Source organism: Olea europaea, unplaced genomic scaffold, assembly GCF_002742605.1.
Source record: "Olea europaea var. sylvestris unplaced genomic scaffold, O_europaea_v1 scaffold309, whole genome shotgun sequence".
NCBI classification, from domain to species: Eukaryota; Viridiplantae; Streptophyta; class Magnoliopsida; order Lamiales; family Oleaceae; genus Olea; species Olea europaea.
This window is the reverse complement of record NW_019249636.1, coordinates 570,428-582,900: the sequence shown is the minus strand read 5'-3', so window position 1 is coordinate 582,900 and position 12,473 is coordinate 570,428.

Sequence of the window (12,473 nt, the reverse complement as noted above, 5' to 3'; positions counted from 1 at the left end):
ATCGGATCAAAATTGGAAGAAATCAACATGTCCTTCAATCTAACCGGATCTGAAATCTTCAATTACTTCCAAACTAGACCTCCGTTGGACGAACGAGGCCAGATCCACGACCAACAAGTCGAGGCGCCCTCGGTGGTGGTGGAGTGTGGCGGAGGCGACGGCGGTCGGTGGCAGTGCGTGGGCGGTCTTGTAGCGTGATTTTTTCTGCCATTTCGTTTATTTAATTCTCCTGAACGTTTTGATGTGTTTGGTTTAGTATTTCAAGTTGCGCAGGAAAAGTTGGACGATTTTACCTCGATCTCAATATGCATTTGTTGATAATCGGAACTATTTTATTTGCTGAGTCTTTAGGGCGAATAGTAGTGGTCCTAAAGCAGCAAATTCGCATCTCTCCACGTTATGGACTCAGATAGGTCCGCTCTGGTAAATTGGCTCAAACCTTTAAATTTTTGCACTAGCAGATCATCATGTGGGGTAATCATTAGGATTGAGGGTTATCATTACATGGCAACCATTACTTGTGCTAGAAATTTAGGGTTACTTCCTCTTAATTGTTTGATTGAGTATCTGTCTTTTGGTTAAATCAGTATTTAGTTCTTAGTGATATACTTGCTGTGAAACTAGCTATTTGTTAGATGTGACTTTTGTTGTATTGTTATTTTCGTTGCTTATTAATTCCGTTAGAATTACTGTAACCTTACCCGTTTAAACATTCCCTTGATCTAAGATCGCGAGTCTTATGAAATCCTGAAAATTTAGAATGGTGTATATTGTCTGTGACCCTAGGACTACTTTGTGTGGTTTGATTGTGTTTTGTGCATTCTTTGACTGTTGTGTAAAGATAATAACTCACAACTTTGATTTGAAAATTTTTAATGGAAAATGTGATTTTCTATCTGGCAACAAAAAATAAAAGATATTTTGGTCCAACAAAAAGTTTCAAAAGCTATCGAAGATAATTTTTCAACTGATTTTTCAAAAGAACAAAGAGAAGAAGCTGATGAGCTAGCTTATACCTTAATTATTTTACAATTGTCTGACGCCATTTTAAGAAAGGTGGGTAAACTAAAAATCACCAAAGAACTTTGAAAAAAGTTGGAAGACTTGTATTTGTTTAAATCTATACCAAATAAATTTTATCGGCTTGAACATTTTTTCAGTTTTAAAATGGATCATTCAAAAGATCTCGATCACAATCTAGACGTGTTTAACAAATTGGTGCAATATATAGTTAATTGTGATGAGTCTGTGTCTGAAACTTATCAGGCTATAATTTTGCTCAATGCGATTCCTGATTCTTATAAGGAAGTTAAAAATGATATTAAGTATGGTAGGGATATGTCGACACCTGAAATGCTCATAGATTCTCTTAGGAGTAAAGAGATGGAAATTAGGGGTGAAAAATACAATAAGAGAAGTGGTGAGTTACGTATGATGTGGGGTAGAACTCAATTTAGGCAAAGTAATCATAATGGATACCAAAGTGGTGTGAGTTGAGTGGTAATGGATAGAAAAAGAAGGGCGAGGATAGGTCTAGATCAAAATCTAGGACTAAGGCTAGAAAATGCTACGGCTGTGGAAACACAGGGCATTTTATAAAAGATTGCTATAAGGAGAAGGATAAGTTAAAGGTTAAGGATCGAGATGAGGTAAATGTGTTATTCTCTACTTCTGAGATAAATAATGGTGAGGTCTATATGATTACAAGTCCCGTTGCATGCACTGCTGAATTGAATCTAACTGTTAATTCCCGTATGCATGAGTGGATATTTGATTCTAGTGCATCTTTTCATGCGACGTCTGAAAAGAATTGGTTTGATAACTTGCATGAATCTAATGTTGGGCATGTTGTGCTGTGTGATAACTTTGCCTATACTATTGCTGGAATTGGTGACATAAATATAAAATTTGACACAAATTTTGTGTACACATTAAAGGATGTTAGATATATTTCTGAATTGTCTAGGAATTTAATTTCAGTAGGGAGACTTGAAAAAGATTACTTCAGTGGTAAAATTGAAAATGGTATGCTAAAGATGATTAAGGGTTCATTAGTTTCTATTAAGGGAACTAAGAAAAACGACATCTATATCACTACTGGGAAAGTAATTAAAGCTTTGAATTCCTCTATTTCTTCTGTCAAAATTAATCACACACACATGGCATAATAGACTTGCACATGTAGACATTAAAGGACTTAAACTACTTAATGAAAAATGTGCATTTGGTAATGACTGTATATCAGATTTATCATTTTGTGATCACTATGTGCTTGGTAAGCATCATAAAACTTCATTCTTCACGAGTGTTCACAGAGCTAAAAGCATACTTGAATATGTGCATTCTGATTGGTAGGGTCCTGTCAGTAATCCTACATCAAGTGGGAATAGTTATCTCTTATCTATTATCGATGACTATACTAGAAAAGTGTGGGTCTATCTATTAAAAGATAAATTTGAAACTTTTCATAATTTTAATAACTGGAAGAGACAAGTGAAAAATCAAACTGGCAAAAAGATCAAATTTTTAAGGACAGACAACGACCTAGAATTTTGTAACACAGAATTTGATAGATGTGTAAAGAAAATGGCATAACTAGACATAAGATAGTTCCTTACATTCCCCAGCATAACGGGGTAGCGGAAAGGATGAATATGACGATACTTGATAAAGTGCGTTGCATGATGTTAAGTTCTGGTGTCCCTAAGTCGTTTTGGGGTAAGGTTGTTACGACTTCTTGTTATTTGATTAATTTCACTCCATCTGCTGCATTAAATGGTGACACTCTGCATGAGAGATGGCCGGGTAAATTGAGTGATTACTCTATGCTTAGAACTTTTGGCTGTGCTGCTTTTTCTCGTCAAAGTGAGGGAAAGCTGAAGCCTAGAGATAGAAGTGTCTTTCTAGGATATCCCGAGGGTGTTAAGGGTTATAGGTTATGAGATAGAAGTTAAAAGGGGGTTGAGATCATCGTGAGTAGGGATGTCACATTTAACGAAAATGAGATGCCATGTATTAAAGGGGAAACCAAACTTCTGAGTGAAACTGAACCAGATGAAGAGAGATATCGGTTTAATGTGGAGTTAGGAAAACTTAGTACACTTGTCCCTATTACTCCTAATGAGGTGGAGATTCGGGTTCAGGAACCTGAGGTGGAGAAGAGTAACGAAGTGGTTATAGAAGAGCACCTTGAGGGAGAAAATCCCTTAGCTAAGTACAACCTAGTTAGGGATAGAAAGAGGAAACAAATGAGAGAACCTAAAAGGTTTGATTTTGAGTCTGAGTTAGCTTTTGCCCATGCTAGTTACGAAGAACTAGTCGATAGAGAGTTAAAAACCTTTGAAGAAGCGATGAATAGTGACCAATCTAAGGAGTGCCTTAAGGGGATAAAAGAATAGATGAGTTATCTAGAAAAGAATCAGACTTGGGAGTTAGTATATAGGCCTAAGAATAAATCGATCGTAGATTGCAAATGAATTTTTAAGGTTAAGGAATGTACTAGTAGCTCGGAACCCTTAAGGTTTAAGGCTAGGAACTAGGCTAGATGTTACACACAGAAGGAGGGCGTTGATTATAATGAGATTTTTCTCACTAGTTGTTAAGTACACTACTATTAGGGTCATGCTTGCATTGTTGCGCATTTTGATTTTTACATGGTGAGCTTGACGAACAAATCTTTATGAATCAACCAAAAGGTTTTAAGGACAAGTCAAAATCAAATTATGTGTGTTTTCTAAAAAGGTCCTTGTATGGCTTAAAATAATCACCTAAACAGTGGTACAAGAGATTTGATTTCTTTGTACTCATTATAGGATTTCAAAGTAGTAAATTTGATCACTGTTTGTATTTTCAACACAACTAGACTGATAATAACTATTTGTTTTTATTGCTCTATGTGGATGACATGCTTTTGATTGGTTCTTCTTCTAAGTGGATAAATAATATAAAAGCAAAACCAAATGATGAATTTGACTTGAAAGACCTAGGTAAGGTTAAGAGAATTCTAGGTATAGAAATAGAAAGAGATAAGTCAAATTCTATTTTGTTTTTGCATCAGTCTTCATACATATCTAAGGTGTTGAAGAAAATTAATATGAGTGATTGCAAACCATTCACGTTGCCTCTTGCTAATCATTTTGTTTTATCTAAAGAGCAATCTCTATGTAATGAACGTGAAGCAGAATACATGAGTAGAGTTTCATAATTTAATGTGATTGATTCGATAATGCACTTGATGGTTTGCACTAGATCGGATTTAGGTTTTACCGTTAGTACTCTCAGTAAGTACATGGCTAATTCGGGTCTTGAACATTGGGAAGCATTAAAGTGGCTATTAAGGATACGAGTGACGTATGTCTAAAGTTTAGTGCTAATAAGGAAGGTGTGAAATTAAAAGATTTTCTTGATGCTGATTATGCAAGAGATAGGGATGGTAGGAAATCGACTTCCTCTTACATGTTTATCTTATCTAATTTATGTGTTAGTTGGAAATCACAATTACAACACATTGTTGCACTATCCACTACTGAGTCGGAATATATTGCTACCACTGAAGCAATTAAAGAGGCTCTATGGCTTAGAGGTTTACTTCATGAACTACTATATGGCTTAGAGGTTTACTTCATGAACTATGTGTCGTGAACGATTATGTGGTAGTGTACTCTGATGTCAATCATCTATACATTTATATAAGAATCCTGTTTTTCACGAATGCACTAAACACATTGACGTTAAATTACACTTTATTAGAGATATAGTATCTCAAGAAGTGATAAGACGTGAAAATGTTCACACACAATACAACCCTTCAGATATGGGCACAAAAGTGCTGCCACTGATAAAGTTTAGAAGTTGCAAGGATCTTCTAAACATTGGTACAGGTAAGTGAATTCCAATTTTATCAGCTTTCTATTAGAGGTGTCACTAATGGAAAACGTTTTCTTTTTGCAGGTCCTTTGACACCAAGGTGGAGATTGTTAGGCAATTTGTTGTCAAACGACCTCCCCCAAGCTATGATGTTACCCAGTTTATTTTTTCAGTCGGCTTAGCCAAATGATTAAACGAGAATCCAACACCACATTTAAGATGATACGACCCAAAGGTTAATTAGGTCACTCGAAGCAACCTAAATATTTTAGTATTGCTCGTGGTCCAATCTACTTCCTTCGATGGCCATTAATTGAGAGAACTACTTGTGAGCCCGTTTAACTATCTCTTGGGCCTCTAACTCGACCCATTGGTTAATCTACCTATACTTACCTTATTTGGGTAATTGGTTACAAGATAAATTTGTCTCTTTCTCTTTAAGTGAGAGACATCTCACGGCCTCTCTCTCTCTAGGCCATTTTCTGTGTTCTTCTTCTACTCTTTCAGCCTCTTTGTGACTACTACCTTAGTGGTGATATTATATGAGACTTGTTGCACTTTTTTGGTCTCCTAAGTGAAATATCTCATTGGCAACCGGAAGTGGAAGCTTGGCATTGTCTTGGATCGTTGTTGTCGGCATGAGTTTGTTGGAAGTGGGTAAAAATTGAGTCTAGGTTATCTTTGGTGCTCAATACATCTTCTACAATCGCCTCGAATGTGTAAGCCAAAGAAGTGATACTATATATTAGCCTCGAAAGACTATGCGATGTTGAAAGTAGAGGTGCTTGTGCGACATTTTGCTTAGTTGACAGCTTCAAGACCTTCTAGGGAGTTAGACTTCGATAGTATGTTGTACTCTCGTGGGAGGTGAATGGGCATCCTTGCCAATGTAATAGAATCGAAGTGAGACAATCGAAGTGACATAGTAGTCCTTCAACTCTAAGTATAAAATATTGATATAAAGTATTGGAGTTTGAACTTCAGACCCACAGTGTATTTTCTCTCCTCGTAGAGGATATATGCAATTTGTGAAAAACCTTCATTTGAGGTCACCCAAAATTATACAATTGTTATGTGCTGGTGACCAAACTTTATTTTATTATAAAGTAATGATCTAACTTTGGCTTTTGTTTCAATTTGAACATTTTTCTATCTCTAAAGAACAGTGAAAACCAACCGTCAATACCATGTGTCGACAAGTGTTTTCATTGTTTATACTATGAAGAAAATAACCTCAATTGGAATCCCTATTTAGAATTACTACTAGAAAATTCACGACAATACAAAGTTCTTTAATAAGAATAGTTTTTGTCAAGTATTAGTTTTTGTAATGGGAGTAACTATCTTAATATTTACATTTTTAGCACTGTTTGATTTCCATTCTTTGACCACAAAAATGAAAAATATGACATTTATCCATCACATCAAGTTGTCATGTTTGACTTTATATCTCTTGTGTGAATCCTATAATGACTATATTTTTATTTTCATTATTATAAAAATGGATACCAAACAGGAACTTAATTAATTTCTTCTCGTACTCTTTATCATAGTGAATTTTTATATGAATAGACATGTAGATGTCAATGTCAAACCATTCATATAAGAATAGATAGGGAGCAATGGTGGGTGTACAGATTTTTTTTTTTTTTTTTCACAAAATTTTTTATAGATTAACACGTGACAAATTTTCATTCTTCCTTTTCAAAAAACACAAAAAAGTCACCATACGGGTGCTATGTTGGGGAGCACCAGTAAGGTGCATGTGAACAATTTACCTATACAAGGGGAATTATTCATAGATAGACGTCCAACAATGTCAAACCAAGATAATTATGGATTTAAAAAAGAAAAGATGTAATATTCTATCTTACCTTGGAGTAAGCCATTGGTTTTAGAGTTTTGCTTGTTGTGCATCAAGTTCGACATCATGGATGATATTGTGTGAGTTGACAACTTTTTATATATTGATTTTAACAACATTCTTTTTAATCATTGGTCATATTTTCTACACATAAGGAGGATGTCATCCAAAATATCAATGAAAAATGTACAAGTAGATTAATCCGTGATTTTAATCAGTTAAATGAAATGATCAAATAGAATTAAAAATATATATTAAGTGACTATAAGGAGACAAAACGAAGTTTGACAGCTAATATAAAACAAGCGTTACAAGCCCAATAAAATTGTCATTTGAAGTGTCTCTCACTACTGCATTCTCAAAATAATAATATTATTTAACCTCATTAAAGTTATAAGTCATATCTATATGACGTTAATGTGTCATTAAATGATAGATTAAATGAAAGGCGAATGATTTATTTTATTTAACCTATCATTTATGGTATGTTTGATTACGAGCATAGAATTTCCATGGAAAGAAAATAAATTTTAAGCGATTTAATTACCTAGAAATTATTTGTATCGAAATTATTAATTAAATGTATTTGATTGATTGAATTACCTGAAAAGTAAAAACTAACATTTCCTAAAAAAATATTTTCTTGTTTTTTGAGAAAAATATGATCATACGACCAAAAGTTGGAAAATATTTTCCATTGAAAAAATGTTAATCAACCCTCTAAAAGCAGGAATTTAAGGGAAAAAAATGACATTTTTTTATGAAAAGAAAACTAATCAAACACACTAATACCACATTAACATCACATAGATTGAAATTATAACCATAATGGAGCTAAATAGTGTTATTGTTAAAAGGGGAATATTTATAGATGTCACTAATTTTGAAAAATCACTAAAATTTGTCACTTTTACTAATGATGCTAAAAAATGTCAATTTTTTGGTGTGAAATGTCCAATTAAATTACCATTAGTGATACCTTTTTAAGAGCATTTAATGCTCATTAATAGTTGACTTGAATGTCATTAATATTATAATATGATGATTTAATTTGTATAATAAAAATATATATATTATATTGGTTATTATGAATTTGTTAATTATAAAAAAAAGATAAAAGATTTTGAAAAGTGAACATAAACAAATTTCTTCTACCATTAAAAAACCCTAACTTCTTAATCATTTCCTTCATTCCTTCATCAAGAAGATATTACTATTAGATTCATCATCTATTTTGAAATGTTAGCATATTACAAATTATTTTTATTTTTATTTTATAACTTTCTATTTTTTAAATATTAAATACAATATGGTCATAATTATTTGAAAATTATTATTCATTGATTTGTTTGGTTTTTCGAATATTTTAAATAATGATACCAATATCCTTTACAGTATGTGCAGGATTCCATATTTAATTAAACATTGAGTTATTTATTTGGGAAAATGTAAATTGATTATCACCATTAATGTTTTGAGTAATTTCTTTTAATGAAACCAAATAAATGTTTTGAAGGATTGTATCTTTAATGATTTACTGTGCAAATTATTTGGGAAAAATATTTTGTCATTCGATAGTACAATAATGATGACTACATTTAATGTGATGAAGAATTTATTCCAATCACTCACATATATGATTCTCAGCCGTTTCAACAGTTCAACTTCGAATTTGATATTTAAAAATCGTAGGGTTAGACATTTCGAAACTATTAGGATAGACATTTTAACTTGCTAAATAGACATTTCAACCCTTCCTTTCACCCTTTGCTATTAAATGAATTTAAATATTTGAAAGCACCACTTTCATGCTATTAAATGCTTACATATTGATTGTACAGAATTCTTACTGTTGCAATATCAACTTCTTAAGTATTAGTAATCATTTGATATTTATCGTGTCACATGGGAGAAAATTTGTTCATATGGAGATGAACGGAAGTGAAGAGTGGACAAAACCACTTCTATTGAAGTTTCGACAAATATTACCTTATACACTCGGTATGGTAGAGTTGATAAAAATCGGACAACGCATTCCAACCTCATTCTAACACAACTCATGTAAATATGCTTGATGTTTGAAAGTGATTGAAGTTGTATTTTGAATGTTCCCCCAATAGCGTTGTACATTCTGAAGTTATATTATCGTTTTCATTTTATTATTGTTTGCAAACATTAGTCGTGTTTAAGTTCACAAGCAAAATAAATAACATAGACAAAAATAACATACCATCCCTACAGTTAAATTGTCGGTTCCGCAAAAGGTTGCTATCATTCTCAACAGATAGTTGTAAAGTAGAAAATTTAAGTACAAATAAGATGCATTAGGGATATACTATTCCTGAGCACATTCTCAACTTACATTATCATTTTCAACTAATATTATCATTATCATTTCATTATCGTTTGCAGACATGAATCGTATTTAAGTTCACAAACAAAATACTTACATAGACAAAATATTGTATAACATCCTGACAGTTAAACTGTCGATTTCGACAAAAGGTTTCTGTCATTCTTGACAATTAGTTGCAAAGCGAAAAATGTAACTACAAATAAGAAGCATAAGGGATAAGCTGTTGTAGAACATTTGGTAAAGACATTACAATATTCATCCCCGACAAAACTATAATACATAATTCAGTACCTAGATGTACACAATTATAGCACACTTCAATCATTGTCGACATTTGAATGTTTTCCCTCTGTCCTCATCAAAATCGTTCGAGCTTATAACAATTATCTCAGAAGGTGGAACGTTTGCCAATGACTCATCATTGTTGGATTCATCTTCATACAGAACCATGAACTAGAACACATCATTAAGTACTGCAAGGCTTCACTTGAAATCTTGTTCAAGTTGGGAAAGGAACAACAGAAAATGGATCTCCTACTATTTAGGGGGTTGACTTTCTCATCATTCCAAGAAATTATGATGGGAAAAATGAAGACGAACCGGGTATTGGCAGAGACTCATTCAAATTCAACGGTTCATTGCTTTCCATGGACGAGCGCATTATCTCGATATGGTCGTATTAAATGAAACTGTTTGAAATATTTGATGTATAAAGTGTCACAAAGTTGGAGAAGTGTTTAAGTGTAACTGAGAAGAAAGTTATGTCATACTATTTATAATCAAATTCTTGGAAGGAAGCAATTATGGTCATTTAGAATACAACCATCAAATCACAGCTTTAAGTGTTGCTTGGGTGACAATTGGGTTGATGGTTTAAGGTTTAAGTGTACTTTTATCCTCCAAACTTTGTTCATAATTTATGGAAAATGCAAGTCCTAAAAATCATGTGTACCATTTTATCATAAAATTTCCTGCATATAATTGTTAGTAATCAATTTTATGGAAAATGTGAATCATAAATCATGTGTACCATTTTATCTTAAAGTTTCCTACATGTGGGTAATCAATTTTCATAAGTACTTTTGTATCTAATTTGTAACAAAGTCCAGTACTTTTTTTTATCTTACTTGTAACATGGTCCAAAATCTTTTTGGTATTTAAACTTTTCATAATCATATTTCAATTAAAAAATTCAACAATTTTGTCTTGTGCTAATCAAACAATTCAATAAGTACAAGAAACAAGAAATGACAAAATGTGTACCAACATGTGGATGCAACCATTAAATCATGTTTATAACCATATTCTTGAAGAGAAGAAATGGGGTCATTTAGTAAACTGTCATAAATTGATTCTAACATAGCATTAACAAACTTTGTCACACTATTTCTTTACTCTCTTTCTCCTCTTCTTGGTATATGGAGTCCTAGTAGATACTGTAAGAATCGAATGCGTGTCGATCAATGCCTCTTTGTGTTAACAACATCGTTGCCTTCGAAGGGTAAGGTGGCCATCTCCATCACTCCACAAGCTAAGGAAACTTTTTCGTTGTCCAAGCATGACACTTCGGACTCTGTAGCTCCTTCATCTACTTGAAAACAACATTTACAACACTAACCGACATGAGTTCAATATTTCTAAATTGTAAACTATGGAATGAGATGAAAGTATTTAAAATTTTAAATTCCTCAAAATTGTTGAACATATCATTCACCTCCTATTTTCCACTGGGCAATGGACCCTCATAATCATCCGAGCATGAGTTGATGCCTCCTCCATCTAGTTGAAAACAACAATCACAACATTAATGGACATGACTTTAATATTTCTAGTTCGCATACTACAGAATAAGATGAAAGTATTTAAAATTTTGAATTCCTCAGATGTTAATACAAAATACGTATGTAAGAAAGCAAAAACAAATGTATAATGTTCGAGAAATACTACCTTTACCTATCGAGAACGACAGTCCATATCAACAGATCACTCATCTGTCGATATTTAGTCATCTGTCGATAATAACTAAAATGAAATGATGGGAACAACATTTTATCGCGACAAATAGGTCACATAACTAATCTGTCAAGAAATTCTCATGTGTCAAGAATTCATAACTTTCCAGACTTTCATTGTGACAAATTAAACAGTTCACTTAAAAGATTTGGTACTCATGCCTAACCTAGAAAAATGTAAGAAACAAGATAGGTTGAAATGACAAGGTTCTATGCTATCAACAGAAGCTTACCAACTTAGATGGTAAGTGTTTAGACGAACTATACCTTAAGTGAGAGGGATTTGCTAGACGAATGCTAGAGCTCCAATTTAACCATAACTGTTTGGGAAAGTTAAGGTTGTTACTCCTACAATACTATTACAATATAGTGTGGTGTATGCATATTGATTTTTATTTGTTCCTCAAGTAAATTAAAGTATAAAACGATGTACAAAATGCTAATTTTTCATTTTTCATTCACCATCTAATATTTTTCTAACTTGAATAGTCCATGACAATATTTATAGGATATTTCGATGACTTTTCAATATTAGTAGGTAGCTATAAAAAGTAGTGAACGAAATCAAATTCTTTTATTTTGGGGGACGATTAAAATCTGATTTTTATTTTAAGGTACAAGAAATTAGAATGCTACGTATAATATAGCAATCAATTTCTACAAACCAAACAAACTCGACTAAATACGAAGTAAAAAAAATTGACAAAACTTGAAATATTTCTTTTAGAAAAGTATGAAAAAGATTTCATATATAATATAATAAAAAATTAGAAAAAATCAAAATCCCCAACAAAAAATGGAGAAATCCAAACTACATGTAAATGTACACCCGGAACAAAGTCATTGAGAAGAACGAACCCAAAACGAAGAACAAACTAACCCACGGTCTAGATGTAGAGAACTAAAAATTGATAGCGCAATCTAAGAGAAAGATAAAAAAATTAGGAACATTAATAAAAAAGAAAAAAAAATTGAAACAAAACCTTCAATCGATCGAAAAAAGAAATGCACATACTTGAAACCCTACCTAAGATATTCTTTTTCCATCTATACTAATGTGAAAAACAGGATCCCAATGCAAAAACTTGCATTCAATATAATTTTCAAAAAATCAAGAGAGGAAATATAAAAAAGAAGAAAGGTGAAATTTTGCAATGATTGTGTGGAGAGTAGAGTAGGTGATTGAAATGAAAAATAATAATTATAGGGGCAAAGAAATGTATTGAAAAGAGAAAAATGAATGAATTTATGGTTAATAAATTTTGCTCATATATATATATATATATTTGTGTGTGTGTGTGTGTGTGTTTTTTTTTTATTTTTTTATATTGTAGTGATTTTGAAGTACACTTGTGAGGTGATTGATTGTTGCATT